The sequence below is a fragment of the Schistocerca piceifrons genome, chromosome 2 (assembly GCF_021461385.2).
Source record: "Schistocerca piceifrons isolate TAMUIC-IGC-003096 chromosome 2, iqSchPice1.1, whole genome shotgun sequence".
Lineage (NCBI taxonomy): Eukaryota > Metazoa > Arthropoda > Insecta > Orthoptera > Acrididae > Schistocerca > Schistocerca piceifrons.
Genome location: NC_060139.1, coordinates 859,007,721 through 859,026,790, shown reverse-complemented (window position 1 = coordinate 859,026,790; position 19,070 = coordinate 859,007,721). Strand labels below are relative to the sequence as shown.

Below are 19,070 nucleotides of genomic sequence, written 5' to 3'. Positions count from 1 at the left end.
TTCAAATATTGTTTTAATTAAACTGTGTTGTTTGCCTTTACACGTGTACTGGGCCCATAACCTGATGAAAAATATTATTCAAAGGCAAGAAAACATTTTATTAGCTTTGTAATTACACCCTGGATACGAAAAAAAACACATTTACTGTAAGAAAATACACAGAAGTTACACACAAGCCAAGGATAAAGATATTGACAGCAGAGTCATGGAGCAGCACATAAATATAGACGTCAAGGAATTTTTTCTTTTCTTTTAACACCTTTAAACTTTAGATTTCGATCAGATCGATTACTACACCCATAAACAACGCAAGGTGACGTTTTTGCAGAAACAACTATGTCTCCACAGAATCAAAACACCCAAAACTATTGAAACTGGGCACGGACACATCAGAATGACATCACAGGGAAGTACCACTGTGGTGAACTATGGAGGGATGAATGCAGTGAAACTAATGTTTTGGGCTAGTTAAGATGGCGGACATAGGCTTCAAGTTTGTGATGTAATGACACCTCTCCTCTTTTTCTTTCTCCACGACTTTTAAATCTGTGGCGACTTGTGACCTCATTGATCAAAGCTGATAGGTGGTATCCCATTCTTCACTATTCTCCTTCATACGAATAATAATACATAGTAGTCAAAGGCTCACTGCAAGCTCATATTAAAAAAGTTTAAAATACTAACAATACCATCATTATATATATATATATATATATATACAAATGTGTTTTATGTCAGGCCCATCTTGCAGAGTTTCAACAAATACACGAAACAGCACAGCTCTCTGTATTCAGTGACAAAAAGAACAACACTCGACGATATCTGAGCCACATTGGTGCAAAACTTTACAACAGACTGCCCATCAACCTCAGAATGTTAGAAGATGAAAAAGCCAAATTTAAGAAATTTGTACTCGAACAATGTGTCTACTTGTTAAATGACTACATAGGCCAATAAACATTTTCTGAGATTGTTTATATTAAGGAACAACTGAAAATATTGTCTTTCGCCCCAAACCATTTAATGTATTTGTATATGTAATGGTCAGCTGTTGTAGGCTGTAAAATCTCTATTTAATCGTATAAGGATGTGTTGTCTAGGCAGAACGAAAGTAAAGACCTACAGAAAACTGAATATGCAAGCATGACAATAGAAAAAGTTATTTTACTGTGTAGTCTATGATTTTGTATTATTCTGTGTTACTATGTATCGAAGGTTTTGTATTATTCTTCGTTACTACATCCTGTATGACCTTATACATCTTTGCCTGTATTTTTTATTTACATATTTATATGTTCCATTTCTTTGAAGTGGTTTCCCATAAATTTACAAGTACATTTCGACAACAGATATACCATATTTATTGTCTACCGATGGATAAATAAAACAAATAAACAAATAAAATAAATGTAATAGATATTGAAAATAAAGACCCTCTCCCAAGATCAGATCGCGAAAACGTTCTTCTTCATTTCACTTTCGCTACGTTTACAAGGGGCTCCCAAAACCGGATTTTGTAAACCGATTTCACAATACAATTTTTTAGGTGGCCATGTAAACTCTACGAAATCGATTCTGGAAAACTGTTTCCAGCTGCCAGTTTTCCACTGCCACAATCGATTTTCATTGCCATGTAAACTCCCAACCGTTTTTGAAACATACTTGGGTTGTCAGGTTACATCTTGTTTTCAAAATATTCGACTAATGTGGATAGAGTGAAGGAGACGGTGAAATTAGATTGGGCATGAAACTGTCTACCTCCAATATTTAAGATATGGCAATTGTCGTAATCAAATTTGAAACTGCAACAGTTGTTGTCTAGACGCCATTTTAGCTGGAGTAACACATATGCGTCAGACATAAACACTTTTTCACAATAGCTACAAAAGATTTCCAGAATCTGGTTTTTGTTTTTGAAAGCTGTGTATGTAATCATAGTGCCATATACGTTCTTTAATGTGATGTTAATGAATTATGTTGTTTTAAGTCGTTTTCATAGTAGCTGATGTGGATTCTAATGGTTTGTTTCACCTAAAGCCTTCCAAGTTTCTATGTATGTCCTTCTACTTTTTATTAATATAGACTTGAGTAGGCATAACATTAAGAAATTATTGTTCTAAGTTTATTACAGTTGCGTGTGAGACATAATATTTACTATATTTATCCATACTGTAATGGTAAGACAACAATTTATACCATACTATGATTTGTATTGTTTCTGTCTGCCATTTTGAAAAAGGAATGGGTGGAAGCTGACCCTCTGTACTGATCGATTCAATATTTTCCATTTGGTGTCAAACTAATTCTTTGTATAATCTATCTAACCCAGACCAAAATTACTGGATAGTTTATCCTCAGTTTATACTGCAGATAGGCGATTTTCTATCGTGTACAATAATTATGCTTGCATGTGACACATCTTCCGAAAGACGAAAACCGCTTTTCGTTGCCATGTTTACATGTCAAATTCGGGTTGTCATATGCAACTAATGTGGGGTCACAGCTCACGACTTTCTGTAGTAGCATCACCAACTACCATTCACAGAGGACGCCACAAATTCTATGTATCTGAAAATAAATTTCGCACAGGGATAAATCAGAGGAGACATACACGTTTATAACAGAAATAACACTCAGAGACGAGAATGTTGTCTGCAATGGAGACCAACCAACAGCTGGCATGTAAATATCGTCTACAGACAGGCCACTCTTCCAAGATTTTAGAATGTTACTGTATTCTTTGATATAGTCATTTCAAATACGTAATTTTTTACTTAAACATCTGTCACGTCAACTCTGGAGCTATTTCCTGCATATAGTCCACAACCCATTAATTAGAAACCCATTAATTAGAAAAATTAGAAATGTATATGACTCACTTTCTTGATTATGTGTATTAATTAAGTTTGTTTATTTATTCATTCTGAAACCATTTAAGACTGTGGATATGTCATTGGTTGCATATATTGCCCCCCACCACACAAATTATACTGCAGAAAATCAAAAATAGGTTGCTGTTCTTGCAGTTCTAGAACCTGCAAAAGTATACTTTCACAAATAAAATAAAAACACATTGAAATCGAATGGATTACAGCAGCAATTACTCCATGCAACAGAATGCTCGTGTTTCGAAATACTGCCTCATAGAGCAGTGGTGGATGAAAGTGGAGAAACAAAGCACAACCAAGATGAACTTTTTGTGGCATGACGAGTATTGCGTCTCTTGAATTGAATCACTAAAAACTGGGAGTTCACACATTCAACTGTATTGCAACTACAGTACGCCACCAGCTGTGGTGACACTTTTGTTGCAAGTATGAACCCGGCCTTAAGTCCTGAAGCATACTTGCTAGCCCACTTGAATATGGCACCTGGAAAACCGCTGTTACAGTTTGTTATTTATTTGTTATTTATTTGCCTGTAGACAACTGTTGTGTAGTATAGGCATCATCAGATGGTTATACCAATGATTATACATAAGGTCAGTAGTTACATAGTTATACAGATTGTCGTACAAATGATTACACAAAAGTTAACATATGGTATATGATTATACAAAAGGTCAGTATGGTTGTATGACATAAATTACAGTTTCTTCGATCACAATCACATTTATAATAATAGAGAATCATATTTTTTCATTCTGTAGGAATTCACTTATGCTGTAGAATTCTTTCTCTTTCAATCATGTCTCTACCACCATTTTAAATCAATTCTCATGCAATTCCCTCGTTCCATGTGATGTATTGTTGTAAAATGTTTTGCCAGCATGTAAAAAATTATTTTGGATTTTACTAAAATGTGTCCAAGGAATGTCTAATAAGTTCCTATTTCTGGTTTCATATGAGTGCACATCTGACCTGCTTTCATACTTGTGGGCATTCTCTTTGGCATGTATAAGTGCTTTAAGTATGTAGAGACTGGGAACTGTAAGAATTTTGTGCTCAATGAAGTACTGTCTACAAGAAATTAAATTGCTCACACCAAAAATACATCTAATGGCGTTCTGCCGCTAGAGGAAAACATCTTTTGCCCCAGCAGAGTTTCCCCAAAGAAGTATTCCATAATGCAGATGAGTATGAAAAGTGGCATGGTATGCCATACTGACACAATCCTTCAGTTTCCTAAGGAGATATACAACTCTTGCCAACTTACTGCACAGCTTTTCTGTGTGGGTGTTTCAGCACAATTTGGTATCAAGATAAATACCTAGCAATTTTATTGATTGTCTGAGTTCATGAGGTCAATCATTAATATGATTTAGTCAATACAGTCGCTATTTTTCTTCGTTTAGACGATGTGTAAACAGCTTCAGTCTAATATTTCTGCTTTTCCTTCACTGTAAAAAAAGCCACTCCACCCATATTAGACGAAAATTTTTAAAAGCAAGGCGAAACCTGACAGCCATGCAGGCTTCAAACCCAGTTGCGTTCAGGTTGGAGCGAAAATCGATTGCGGAATTGGAAAAATGGCAACAGAATCGATTTTGAAATGTTTACACTACCACCCAGAACAGGTATTGGGAAATCGGTTTACGAAATCCAATTTTGGGAGCTTCATTTAATCGGAGTGAATGAATAAAAGTTAATCGGCAGTTGCATTGAGTTAATTCAAGCTGTTCTTAACTGATGGCATGATCTGATGCTCTCCTGGATCCAGCCCTGTGGTTCTGTTGTTATACGGCGACGGGAAACTATTAGTTTGTCAGCTTTTTAAGACACGATAACAAGAGAGAAGGCCAACGGAACGGTAGCGAATGTTTCGAGTAATTTGCACAGATTAACAAATTAAGTACTTAATCACAGCTGGTTAGTTCCCTTCTAAATGCACTATTGCCGGAATAAATAATGTGAACGAAAATGTCTCGCAAATAAGCGGCTGTAATTTTGATCGGCCAACGAGAACTTGGTTTGATTTTCTGTCACAAGACCTGTGTGCCGACGCACGACGTCGTGTCATTGCTATATTTTTGTTACCTTTCATTATGAAGCGTTGTTGCAATACGGCGTATTGGACCTTTATTTACCCAATTAGTTTCATTTGGTTTTGCAATATGTTTAGGACGCATGTTTGAAATTTCTGTAGAATAGTATTGTCTGTGCATGAAAAAATCTTTTTCATCTGTTATTCTAGAAATGTTATACCGATGCCTTAGAAGAATCGTGACTGTTAATTATTATGCTCCGTTAGTAGTTTTCTGTCGCAGCATTTCAAGTCGCTTCGCCAAATCTGACTATATCGATATTAGAATTCGGGGAATCCCGAAGCGTTATAGTGTTTCATGTGGGAAGTCACCTGTGTTTGTAGTGTGCTAGTGCAGTGTGCAAACGGGAACATTGAAGTGTGTTGACGTGATGATGTGTAGTAGCTCAAGTAACACGATGAAGAGTATGTGAAGCATTAGCATATTATATTCGTCTTCTGTTCCTGCTTTAATGCATCTGTAGGTCCGTGAAAAGCGTAAGTACTGTGAAAATCACTAGTGCATTCCAGTTACTATAACTGTACGGCATCCGACTTCCTGCCCCACGCTTGTTGACCCCACCTTATTTGGTAATGGTATGTGTACATGTATTTGACATGACATGTACCATTATGTTCAATGGTCAAGGACAAATAAAAAACCGGTATCACTTAATAAAAAGTAAATATGATATGAAAATGTCGGCATGTTCTAGATTTCAGTGCGCAACACACATTCTCATACACTACGTTACCGAATGACTTGTATGTAATATATGGGCGGAGATTATGCTTCGTGATGCTCTATCTCACAGCTTCCGTATGTTTTCCACTTTTTTGTTGTATTATACTTTCATCCGTAGACAGACTTATTTGAATCGATGCCGTCATTTTACATACACTACGCATAATTTGTAACACTGGTAGATAAGAATGATGCAGACATACATGCACTGTTTATCACAGAACTACTTAAACAAATTTAAGTAACTGAAATAACCTGATTCAAACAAGGGCAACTAATCGTAAGACGTCTCGTGATACCGGCAGCATTCCTTGGTTTTGAGATTACATAGAATAATTTATAAACTAGACATGTAGGCTTATTGTGTTACTAAAATACTCCATTTATAGTAGTCTCAGTCTTTATTTGTTCTATCCAAATATAAGTACTCACTGTAACTTGTCTGTTTGTAATGTATGCTGCATATTACGCAGTGTTTTTCTGTAGAAAAACATTAGTGTGGAAGATGTATTTGGTCGGAACTGTCAAAATACCCCATTTTTTTAAATGTCTGTGCGGTGGACCCGTATATGACTCTTGCTCTTTTTTCTGATTTGCAGTTTGAATGCTTATTCCATATTTTGAGCCTTATGCCCTCCCCCCCCCCCCCCCCCTCAAGTATTTTGCCCTAACTAATGATAGAATGTATGTGTGCAAAATATGTTGTTCTTAGACACCAGCTTATTACCCACCATGGTTAATATCTGTAGGGCAAAGCATGCTGTGCTAATTTTTTTCCAGTTACTATGATTTGTTTGTCCCATCTGAATTGCTGATCAGCATACATACCTATAAATTTTGTGCTAGCCACAAACTCTGTGATCACATGTACTATCAAGTCTTGTTGAATTAGGTTTTTCTACGTATATAGGTGTTCATATTATTAGTCTTCATTATATTAACAGTTTACCTTTATTTGTTGACCATTTGCTAATGCTGTAAGTGCCTTGTCACCTTTTACTTGCATTCTGTCTGTAATTATTCTATAGCTTTCAAGCAAATACACTGTTTCTCCTTGTGTGATTCATTGTGGAAGTCATTAATGTAAATGAAAAACAGTATATGGCCTAACATACTCTGTTGAGGGGACTCCAGTGTTCAAACATACTGGATCTGAATGATGATACACCATATATTTTGAGATACTTGAAATTTGGGAAGTCTATACCTATGCACCCTGTTTGCTAGGCAGTACCTGAATCATTCATTTACAGTGTCCCTTATTCATCATGTTTAAAGTTTACCTAGAAGTATATCGTGATCATTTAAAGCAAATGTTTTACTAATCTCAAGGAAAATGCCTGTTATGTGTTCTCCTGTATCTGGGGTTTCTAAAACTACTTTCATAAATTTTGCTACAGCAGCTTCTTTTGCCTTTCCTGATATGAAACCAAATTGTTCCTTGTGCAGCAGTTGCTATTTAGGCAGTTCCACAAGCAACAGAATGACAGTGATTTTGTTTAATGAATCATTACAAAGAGCACATGTTTGTACTGGTTTTTTCTACATAAGCAAAGAAATATAATTTTCATAGTGTAACAGTTTGTTTCATTAATATAATGAGACTTGTTGTTGTTGTGGTCTTCAGTCCTGAGATTGGTTTGATGCAGCTCTCCATGCTACTCTATCCTGTGCAAGCTTCGTCATCTCCCAGTACCTACTGCAGCCTACATCCTTCATAATCTGTTTAGTGTATTCATCTCTTGGTCTCCCTCTATGATTTTTACCCTCCACGCTGCCCTCCAGTACCAAATTGGTGATCCCTTGATGCCTCAGAACATGTCCTACCAACCGAACCCTTCTTCTAGTCAAGTTGTGCCACAAACTCGTCTTCTCCCCAATTCTATTCAATACCTCCTCATTAGTTATGTGATCTACCCATCTAATCTTAAGCATTCTTCTGTAGCACCACATTTCAAAAGCTTCTATTCCCTTCTTGTCTAAACTATTTATCGTCCATGTTTCACTTCCATACATGGCTACACTCCATACAAATACTTTCAGAAACGACTTCCTGACACTTAAATCAATACTCGATGTTAACAAATTTCTCTTCTTCAGAAACACTTTCCTATGAGACTTAAGTAAAAAAAAAAAAGAAGAAGAAAAAGTGAAAAAAATATGACAGTGGGATGACACAATTCAGACATGCTTATTGTGCTCATTTATAGTTGAACAATAATTCAGCTCACCCAATTCCTATAAAAATTCACAAAAATATCTGTTATGGGAAGGAATAAATGAGTGACTAGATGATATATAAGGCACATGTATTAAACAAATATTTTATTAATGAAATTTATAAACAATGTGGTAATGGAATGATGCTTTCACTTGAAAATACCAGTTTCATTCTGCATTGCTGTTGTATGGGGTATTTATTCCTCTGATGTACAGCAGATGGAGTCAGTTTCTGTACAGACTTGTCTTTTTTCACCCCAACATTTATATTTGTATGAGGAAAGTTAAACATCGTTCCATTTGGATCATTCTTTCTAAGAAATGAAACTTCATAAACATATTAAGCATAAAATATCTGCCCCACAAAAAATATTGACCTTTATTTCTTATGTAAGCAACCAGAGCAAAATCCCTGTACCAAGCGAGGTGGCGCAGTGGCTAGCACACCGGACTCGCATTCAGGAGGACGACAGTTCAACCTTGCGTCCGGCAATCGTGAGTTAGGTTTTCCGTGATTTCTCTAAATCGCTCCAGGCAAATGCTGGTATGATTCCTTTGAAAGGGCATGGCAGACTTCCTTCCCTGCCCTTCCCTAACCCATGAGACCGATGACCTCACTGTCTGGTCTCCTCTCTCAAACAACCCAACCCAAAATCCCCTTGAAGTGAGGCAGTACATTTATGGTTGTCCTATGAATTGCCTCTGTTTGAAGCTTGCTTTTTCGAATTGCGTGCAAACATGTGGGGAATAGTGAGTAATAATGGTACTCAATAATAAAATGAGAAATAGGCATAACAATATGAATAGTTGTGGTCTGTTCTGCTGGAACTATTCCCACCCGTATTTGATCTAGGCCCTAATTCCCCCTTATTCTCTGTAATTTGGAGAACCAAGGTATAAAAAATGTTTATTCTACCAAATCTTTTATTTTTGAAAATATAATGTAATTGGATCAATAAAAAAGCTTTATATACATCAAATTTTTCATTTGTAATTTTTGTGAAATTCTCAGCATCAGATAGTATGTGTTTCCCAGCTTTGATGACATCTTTGCTGTGTAAGATGACAGAGAAGTGCCATGAATTATTTATTCTATAATGTTTTCTGAAAACTGTCAGGTTGAGAAAGAGGAAAATGCTGTTAAAATTGACTGGCCACACCTTCACAGTAGTACACTTCTAACAACACAGCACGTAATAATGCTTTTATAAGTTAGGCCTAATTCTTAGTGACCTTTAAAGATAGTCAACATTGTGTTGCAGTAAACAGGAGGTCAGTACTTTTATAGGCTACATTCAGTTAATTTTTTTCCATTTTTCCCACATAAAGTATTTAATTAGCATAGGTTATGGAAGATTGTGTTTCAAAATAAATAATAACATTCTACATGTAGTAAGCATTTTTTGTAAAGTGGATTATTAGTCCACCTTTCAGCAGCTGCTCTTCAGACAGACTATGTTTCTTCTCTCTGAGAATTATGTACTTGGTTTACAGCACTTCCTTTTTTACCCATTACCTCCAATTAATACTAACAGTGTAACCACATACAGCTGCCTAAAATTGTAGTAGGGCCAGTATATAACTAAATTTGTTGTGTAACATATTAAGAGTTGAGGAATGTCAGTCATTACATTGTAAAATTAATGTCATTCTGTTACTCCATTGACGTCATCCCGTTGCTGCATATGTGTCTTTCTATTACCATTATAAACTATTGTTAAAGTGAATACTATTTCCACCTGCCTGAGCCTTCCATTTATCTTGTAAATCTGAACTTCCATATCTATTCTCAGCCTTCCATGAAATTGCATTGGTTGTGAAAAAACAAACTTTTACGCCCTTCTTTTTTTTTTTTTTTTACGAAATGACAAGAGGTGGCTATAAAAAACAAATCAGCCGAAGGGCCTCACTAATTCAATACATTGAATAAAAGCTACTGAAATGAGCTGGCTTAGGATATTTGTATACTTCTTCAGATATAGTTAATGTTATATGCCTTTGCAATGGCTTGTTGCTTTGCTTTAAGAAATTAGTTTTCAAGGGTAACTAGAAGCTGAAATTTTGCACAAGTTATGAAGTTAATTGTTCAGTTCCAGCACTTCCTAACACAAAAATGGAGATCCAGATAAAAATGTTTGATGCCTCAGCTAGTAGGAATGGTAATCATGACATTTTTTATTTTTAATGATTTATGTCCATGTACTCCTGTAACAGCCCATTTATTTAAAACTGATCTGTAATTTTCTGCATCACTGTAGCAGATATTCTAACTAAAGTATTGTGTTACAGTTGGTTTTCCCTTAAAGAGTATTAGACCTATATATTATCTACATTTATCGTATATTAAGTCTGTTTTTGAGTTTTCTCACAACTATAATTAACCTCAAAAGTTTTAGGAAATTAGTAATTTTTACCACAGATTTTTCTGTTGCCTTAATAGATATCTTGTTCTGTGTCGCTTCAATTCTTGTAGCGAATTAGCAATTTTCTAGCTCAAGAGATTAAAAGATAATCAGCGGGTTTAATTTACGTTGTGTGTTCACTGTCCTGTAATACATTGCGCCAGCTAAAATGCAGTCCCCTGGAATACCGTTCACAAAAACAGAATGAATTGGTTGACGTTTGTAAGCTGCTTGGAAGATGGGCAGCAACTGAAAGTCATTTTGTTCGAAGAACCAGAGTCATGTAACAGTACCAGAGGTACCTCAAGTGCTATCCACTCCTGTGGATCCTGTCTGGAGAAAGTATTGGGTCTGTCATCACTCACTTGACTGCAAGTAGTGTGTCATTGGCAGAGCTAGGTGTCATGTAGAGGGTGAATGGGGATCACTAACCAACAAGTGTGAGAAGCTGTTTTTCTCCGAAACTGAAACTGAGCCAGTGGGTCATTCCATATCAAGTCACCCAATAAAAAATAAGTTTTACACCCACCTCCTTAGATTTTCATGAAATTTGGCTCAAATGGTTCTAATACCATCCTGACAACACCTGCAATTTATTTTTACTGTGTCTCTTATAGTTTTTTTTTATAAATTTTTAAAGTTTTTATATTTTGCGTTTTCCGAAACTTCGGAAATGGTAAATTTAATTTGTATTCAAAACTTTAAAATTGCTTACCTTAAAAACTCTTTTAGATAACATCATGAATTTTTGCAGCAAGTTTAGTTATTATACATATTTGAAGATAAAAATGATACTTTTAAAATATATCTAAAAACAAAGATGATGTGTGTTCATATCATTATACTATATATATATATATATATATATATATATATAATTTTTAACGGATGATTTGTTTTATGAGAATTGCAATATCTAGAGTCTCAGACCTGATAGAATGCTCAAATTTGTTTTAGTTTACTCTTAAACATATAGGCTACTTGATAAGACAAAAATAATGATGGCTTTTTAACATGTTTATTAATTATAGTAGATTACGTTATAATTATGTACAAAGATAGTGTACTTATGACACTTATGTATAGCCCAACTGATTGCTTGAAACATTGAATTTTTTGAGTAATTTTCTCTTTTTAATACACATTAATGCTGATTCAAACTGTTTTTCCATTTCATCCAAGAGCTTTCAGTTCTTTTGATACAGTCTTTTTTGAAGTGATACATTCTTCCAGTGCCGCTTGATTGAGGTGCGTCTACTACACAGTCTATGTGCTCCAAAGGCACTATGCAAGAATCTTCTCTTTCAGGCCAATAAAATGATGCAGCTGGTCCTGAAGGATGTAGAAATAGAATTTCTGCATCTTCTTCATCATTGAATATTGTTTTTACCAGTTCAATGTACCAGTTACCATCATAATTTGCAGCCACATAGCTATTTATGGATGGTTCAACATGAACCCAATCAGAAGAAGAATGGAAAGAAAAGACTAAGGAGGGTTTTACACTATCTGTAGTCCTTCTAATTTCAAGGTTGTTTGTTGGAAGTGGTTTGAAGTTATGAAAACTTCTTGTTCCAGGAATGGTTTGGGTTGCTGAAAAACGTTTTTCTAGTTTTAACTGGAGCAGATCAGCTTCTTTTTTGTCAATAAAGTGAAAATGAATGTTTTTGATATTTTTTTCACAAAACTTGTACACATCGATTGCTGTCATTATTTGTTCTTCGTCTGAAAGCTGTAGACTGGCTTTCCTTAAAATTCTTTTAATAGTTCCTCCTAGGCCATCACAAATTGACTTCCCATGACTTGTTGCAAAAAAAGTGTTGGGCCTTAAAATTAAAGTCTCTCAAGTGTTCAGTCAAATTTTTAAAACTGTTTCTATTTTTGTACTGCCCAGCACAACGATCTGTAAAGTAGTGAACGAGTCAATGTCAGTATGATGTAATGACAGCCACTTTGTAATTTGTTTTTGTACAAAGTTAACAAAACCAGTGTCATGTTCTTGGTCATCACTAATAAAACAGTGGTTGGAAACAAAAACATTGTTTTCTTCTTTTCTTAGAAAAACTCCAACTGGGTGTAGAGTACAACCACCTCTATTCCAGTGGTAACTTTGGATCTCATTTTGTATAACAAAGGAATAATTTTCACTGAAATCCATCACAATAATTGCTGTTTTGGGTGGTTTGTCTTCTTTCAATCTTTTAAAGGCTGTTGATTGGGATTTTGCTATAAACGAGTGCGGGGTGAGCTTTTCCAATGACCTAACCAATAAAGAAATGTAGTCTTCAACACTGATAGACTGTTTGATCATTTCTGCCCTGTCTGTGTTAACCCACTGACTGATTATAATTTCTTCTTCTAAATCATAATCTTCACTTAGTTTTTCAGTTAAGTACTCAGTTAGTGCAGTATTTGCAGGACAGCTGTCGCAATGATATAGCACGCAGTTTTGGTTTTCCGTGTTGCACACAAGCATCTTAATTAGGTCTTTATAAGATTATTCAATTTTCACAGCATCCAGTAGTAGTTTAACATTATGGTGGATACTGCATACACATACAGTGTGTGTGCCTGCAGCACCAGCAGGGATACACCATTTAGGTCTCAAGAAACAAAATTTTGAAAATCCTACTTCTACCTCGGGATTCTCCCATTTGAAAGAATAATTGAGTTCTCTCAAGTTACACAAAATGAGTCTTTTTTTGCATGTACACACTTTGTCTTTTGTTCCAGGTAGCACTCTGGAACTTTCATCCTTTTCATAAAAATCTGTTACAAGTCTTACTGTATTTTCAGAAAGAGTTTTAACTTTTTTTGGACCAGGAGTTTCCAAAATACCCTTTTCAGATTTTAGCTTTCTAGCTTTTCGCACCATGTACTACATTAAATTCTTTCAGCACTTTATTTCGACTCCAAGAATCTGGAGCCAAGGTCAGAATCTGGATTTTTCTAGACCTCCCAACAGATGAAATTTTCTCTTTCATAAGAGAAATCATTACATCAAAATCCTTTGCTTTCTCAACCACACTTGTATCTTCTTTGTCATCATCAGAACTTGGTGCATCATATTTTAATGCTTTTGAAACTGCCTTTTTTGCAGTCTTTTCAATACTGCTAACCTTCTTTTTAAAATAAGACCCTTTACTTTGTTCTGACAAGCCATGAAGCTTTATCGGTGTCAAACCTAAATTATCAAGAGCAATGTTTGTTTGTACGAGGGATTCATTTCTGGATTCCAATGATTCTAATTCAACCATGACTTCATCATCTGTTTCACTTTCATTGATTTAAACTCTTAATTTTTCCTCACAAAAGTTACGGCATGTTGAGCAAAGCTTTTGTCCAGGTTTTATGCTAATATTTTTTGTCAGTAATTGTTTAGAAAGATCCAAGCCTACACTTCTCAACGATTTTTTGATGGGCTTTTTGTGTTTTTTTAGTGGGTCTAAACATGTTGTTTGATACTTTTCAAAAACATTTAAAAAGTAGTAGCTGTGGTGTGAACATATATTCTTAAATTCACACAGATTAATTCCAGATCGTAAGTGGATCAAATCTTTTTCTTCCTCACTCAATTCAGGTAACGGTTGTAACATTTTTAAAGGTGTGTAGGTTGTTTGGAAACAGTCAGATTTTTTAAATAACCCTACACTACAGGTTTGAATATCTGACATACTGATTTCACTTTTGGTCTGATTACTGTTCTGGTTACTTTTATAGGATATTGGAGAAGAATCTCTGTAAACTAAGTAACAGTACTTACTGAAAGTTCGAATAAACTTAATAAAATACTATCCAAGCACTATTTAACACTAATAATTTGTTACTTCAAAACACAGGAGTAACAAAACAAAATCCAAACGTACATTGTTACTCCAAGAAGACAAAAACTTATTTTCGGTGTCTAAGTCACTTGGTACTTTTTATTTTTAAAATATAATTAATATTATTTTAAAAATTATATAACTATTAAACAGGTTAAAAAGCCAACATAATTTTTCTTTTATCTAATAGCCTATACAATTAAGAGTATTTTAAAACAAATTTGAGCCTTCTATCAGGTCTGAGACTCTAGATATTGCAGTTTTTGTAAAACTAAACATCCGTAAAATTTCATACTGATATCTTGAGTATTCTTTAATATACAAATTTTTTTAGTTGTGAGGACAAGTTTAAGTCAACTTTTCCGACTGCTGAAACAACGCCAAATCTAAAAACTTAAAAAATTTATAAAAAAAATATAAGAGATAGAGCAAAAAAATTTTACAAGTGCTTTCAGGATGATAAAAGAAGTAATTGTACCAAGTTTCATCAAAATCTGACATGGTTGGTGTCAAGGCCTGGGTGACTTGACATGGAATGACCCCAGTGGGACTCACTTCACCTTTTTTGGGGTAACCAATTTTGTCCAGTGTCAAGAGGAGGCAAATGCTCAAGGGTGGGGGTCTATTAATCGTGGGCATTTCAAACAAAATGGAAGATGGTGATACCCCTTAGGGAAATAGCAGCAAGGAGCAGCAAAGAACACAAGGTGCACTCAGTCTATATGCCTGGGGCCTCTTTCAACATGTTGAAGAGACTATTTCAGCAGCCATTGAGAGAACAGAATGCAACCAGCTGCAGCTGTGGCACACATTAGAACAAGTGATACCTGTCGTCTGGGCTCCGAGGTCATACCTCAGTCATTGCAGAGAAGTTTGAGAAGACTAGCCTGGTGCATGGAGTTTCAGCAAAGCTAACAATTTGCAGCATTGTTGTCACCAGAACTGATTGTGGCTCTTTGGTTCTGAGATGAGGGGAAGGGCTGAAGGTTCTGTGACAAGCTGGACTGCCACAGCCTGGACTTGTGCCATAGGGTTGAGAACTGTAGGGTCCTCCTAAATGGATCAGGTGTGCACTACACATCAGAGGCTCCTAATCAGGTAGCTGACTGTGTGTGGGATGCACATAGGGATTTTTTAGATTTGGAAATTCTCCACCCAATGCAAATAATGACAGCTGAAATTGATAGTAGTAAGATTTCGGGAAAAATTTTAAGTTTATATCATAAGGATAAGCAAATTGGAAATGGAGGTGGTGTATTTGTCACAACAGACATGAAACTCAAACCCATCGAGATAGAAATTGAAGCTACATATGAGGTTGTTTGGGTTACACTCAGAAAACGATAATTTGATCTTTCTATCACCCACCCGACTCCTCTCTTGATGTAACCAAAAACTTTAGAGGAAAGATCAGTTCACTAGTACGTAAGTTCCCTTGTCGTACTGTAATCATCAGTGGAGACTTCAATCATCCAACAATCAATTGGAAAAATTAGTTTTGTTAATGGTGGGCATGATAAGACATCCTGTGAAACATTACTAAACGCCTTCCCTCAAAACTATATAGAACAGATAGCTCAGAAGGTGACTCAAGGTGGAAATTATTTGATGTAGTGGCGACAAATAGATCTGACCGCTTTGAGGATATCCTCATTAAAACAGAGAGCAGTGACTATGGTGTGGTTGTGGCAACAATGATTACCCAAATACAAAGGACAACTGAAACAAGCAGGAGGATACAAATGTCCAGTAAAAATCAAACAATGGAAAATCAAGGATGAAATGTAATAATATTATGTAAAGGAAAATTGCTACTCACCATAAAGTGGAGGTGCAGAGTCACTGATACACAACACACAACCCTTGCCTGTTTGTGTGTGTGTGTGTGTGTGTGTGTGTGTGTGTGTGTGTGTGTGTGTGTGTGTGGGGTAGGAGCATGTAGAAAAACTATGGCTCCAGCTTTAGAGAATAATTGACCTTGCACTGGATAGATATGTATCCAGTAGAACACTTAATAATAATATACGGTTTATAATGATAAGCGGTCGCTGATATAAGAAAACTGTATTCTGTGACTATAAAATCAGTGATTCACTATTGGAATTGGCCAACTCATAAAAATGCCTGGGTGTAACATTTTGTAGGAATATCAAATGGAAAGACCACATAGGCTCAGTTGTGGAGTAAACCAGTTGGTAGAATTCAGTTTATTGGTACAATATTGGGGAGTGCAATCAGTCTACAAAGGACATTTGTTTACAAATCACTTGTGTGACTAGTTCTAGAATATTGCTTAAGTGTGTGGGTCCCGTACCAAATAGGACTAACGAGATATTGAACGTATACAGAGAAGCACAGCACTAATGGTCTCAGGTTTGTTTGGTCTGTGGGAGAGTGTCACAGAGATACTGAAGAAGCTGAACTAGCAGACTCTTGAAGGTATATGTAAACTGTCCCAAGAAAGTCTATAAACAAAGTTTCAAGGTAAACATGAACATGGTCCATAGTAGGTTGTAATACGATGTTTGTTTATTTGAAATTAGCTAATTGTACGATTAAATAAACATCGCATTACAGTCTTTCACAGACCATCTTTATGTTTATTAAGCATGTGAAGGTTGTGGATGCTCAAAAATACAAAATTTTAAAGTTCCAAGAACTGTCTTTAAATGATGACTCTGTGAATATACTTCAGACTCCAATGTATTGTTCCCAAAGGGATTGTGAGGATAAGATTAGAATAATTACAGCACACCAGGAGGCATTCAGACATTCATTACTCCTGTGCTCCATACGTGAATGGAACAGGAAGACACCTGAATAAAGTGGATGTAAACGACATGTATATAAATTTTTTTATGCTGCTTAATGCAGTGTCATCTGAACTTTGTCTGGACCTGTGGACATTTTACTGTTAAATACATGCAGAATTCTCCTGATTTCTTCCCTAATGGTGGGTAGCAGCTACATTGTCTTAAGTTACATATTTATTTGTAGCTGTGTGTTGTATTTTTGGAAGCTTTCCTTGCAGTTTGGTGGCTGTATTGCTAAAGTAATTGTTTACACAGTTGGCCAGGTCCTTGAGGGACAGATTTGTGTGTTTGTTTATACTGGCTTACTCCCTTGCTTTTGTTGTTAGAGTTCTGTATGGTTTTATCATTTTGAATACTTTTTGTTCATGCACTTAACATTATGTATTCATTATTCTTGCTTTGTATTATTCTTTAGAAATTTGCTCATTAACAAACTATCATGACACTGTTTTAGTTATCAGATAGAGCTTTTTTTCCCCAGGAAAATGATGCTTGTTTATGCAAAATATGTCTCTGGAATCTTCAGCTTGTCAATCATTGGTTCATTCATTGGGTTCTGTAGGTCACATCAAGGAGAATAATTTTCTAGTTTGTTTAAGGATTCAAGGGACACACCTAAATTACTTCTGAATCTTACATGATTTGGGCTACAAATTATGAAGGGACAAGCAAATCGTATAAACTTCATGAGTAATCCAGTATGGTAGTTGGAAGTACAGGATTCAAGATTATCTCATCAAGTGCTGCAGAGTTTGGGATGTGTGCATGTAGATCGATAGTTTGATATGATCACACTGAAGTTGACCGAAGTTCTGCAGCAAAGCAGTTCCATTTACAGGCTTCAGGTGCCCCAGATAATAAAGAATGCGGCTACAATTTGTGCTCGAAATGCCAAATTAAGTATGTCCATTTGTAAAGTAATATAAATTGATATTGCACATTAATTTTATTACTTAATTCTGTACAGTGGTAAGGAATTTTGCATCAAAGTAAAAGAATGCTATGAATGTTAGATAGGATTTAAAAAATGTCTTCCATACTTCAAGCACTTTTCTTCAGAACAATTGTGTGTAGTATCAATGAAAGAATGTAACAAATCCAGAGAAGGAGAGTTGCTACTCACCATATAGCGGAGATGCTGAGTTGTGATAGGGACAACAAAAAGAATCGCACAATTATAGCTTTCGGCCATTAAGGCCTTTGTCAGCAGTACACACACACACACACACACACACACACACACACACACACACACACACACACACACACACACACACACAACTTGCACACATGTCTGCAGTTTCAGAGAGCTGAAACCACACTGCGAGCAGCAGCACCTGTGCATGATGGAGTGGCGACTGGGTGGGGATAAGGAGGAGGCTGGGGCGGGGAGGGGGAGGGATAGTATGGTGGGAGTGGCGGATAGTGAAGTGTTGCAGTTTAAACGGTGGGAAGGGGGGGAGGGGGTAAGTAGTGGAAAGGAGAGAAATGAATAGAAATTAAAAGACTGGGTGTGGCAGTGAAATGACGGCTGTGTAGTGCTGGAATGGGAACAGGGAGGGGGCTGGATAGGTGAGGACAGTGACTAACTAAAGTTGAGGCCAGGAGGGTTACGGGAAAATAGGATGTATTGCAGGGAACATTCCCACCTGCATAATTCAGAAAAGCTGGTATTGGTGAGAAGGAGCCAAATGGCACAGGCTTTGAAGCAGTCATTGAGATGAGGGATATCATGTTTGGCAGTGTGTTCAGCAACACGGTGTTCCACTTGTTTTTTAGCCAAAGTTTGTCGGTTCCGTTCATGCAGACAGACAGCTTGTTGATTGTCATGCCTATATAGAATGCAGCACAGTGGTTGCAGCTTAGCTTGTAAATCACATGACTGGTTTCACAGGCGGCTCTGCCTTTGATGGGATAGGTGATGTTAGTGACTGCACTGGAGTAGGTGGTGGTAGGGGGATGTATGGGACAGGTCTTGCATCTAGTCTATTATAGGGGTATGAGTCATGAGGTAAGGGATTGGGAGCAGGGGTTGTGTAAGGATGGACAAGTATATTGTGTAGGTTCGGTGGATGGCGGAATACCACAGTAGGAGGGGTGGGAA

The 19,070-nt window shown here is 36.3% G+C and overlaps 1 protein-coding gene across 1 annotated transcript in view; it reads left to right on the top strand.

Annotated features, from left to right (window-relative positions):
• The first annotated feature begins 5,285 nt into the window (after window positions 1–5,285).
• The window catches only part of LOC124775060 (NFX1-type zinc finger-containing protein 1-like), a 439,199-nt gene continuing 425,414 nt past the window's right edge, over window positions 5,286–19,070 (top strand). Inside the window, exon 1 of the mRNA XM_047249854.1 lies at window positions 5,286–5,460. The gene's annotated coding sequence lies outside the window, so the exon portion shown is untranslated. The remainder of the gene's footprint in view (window positions 5,461–19,070) is intronic.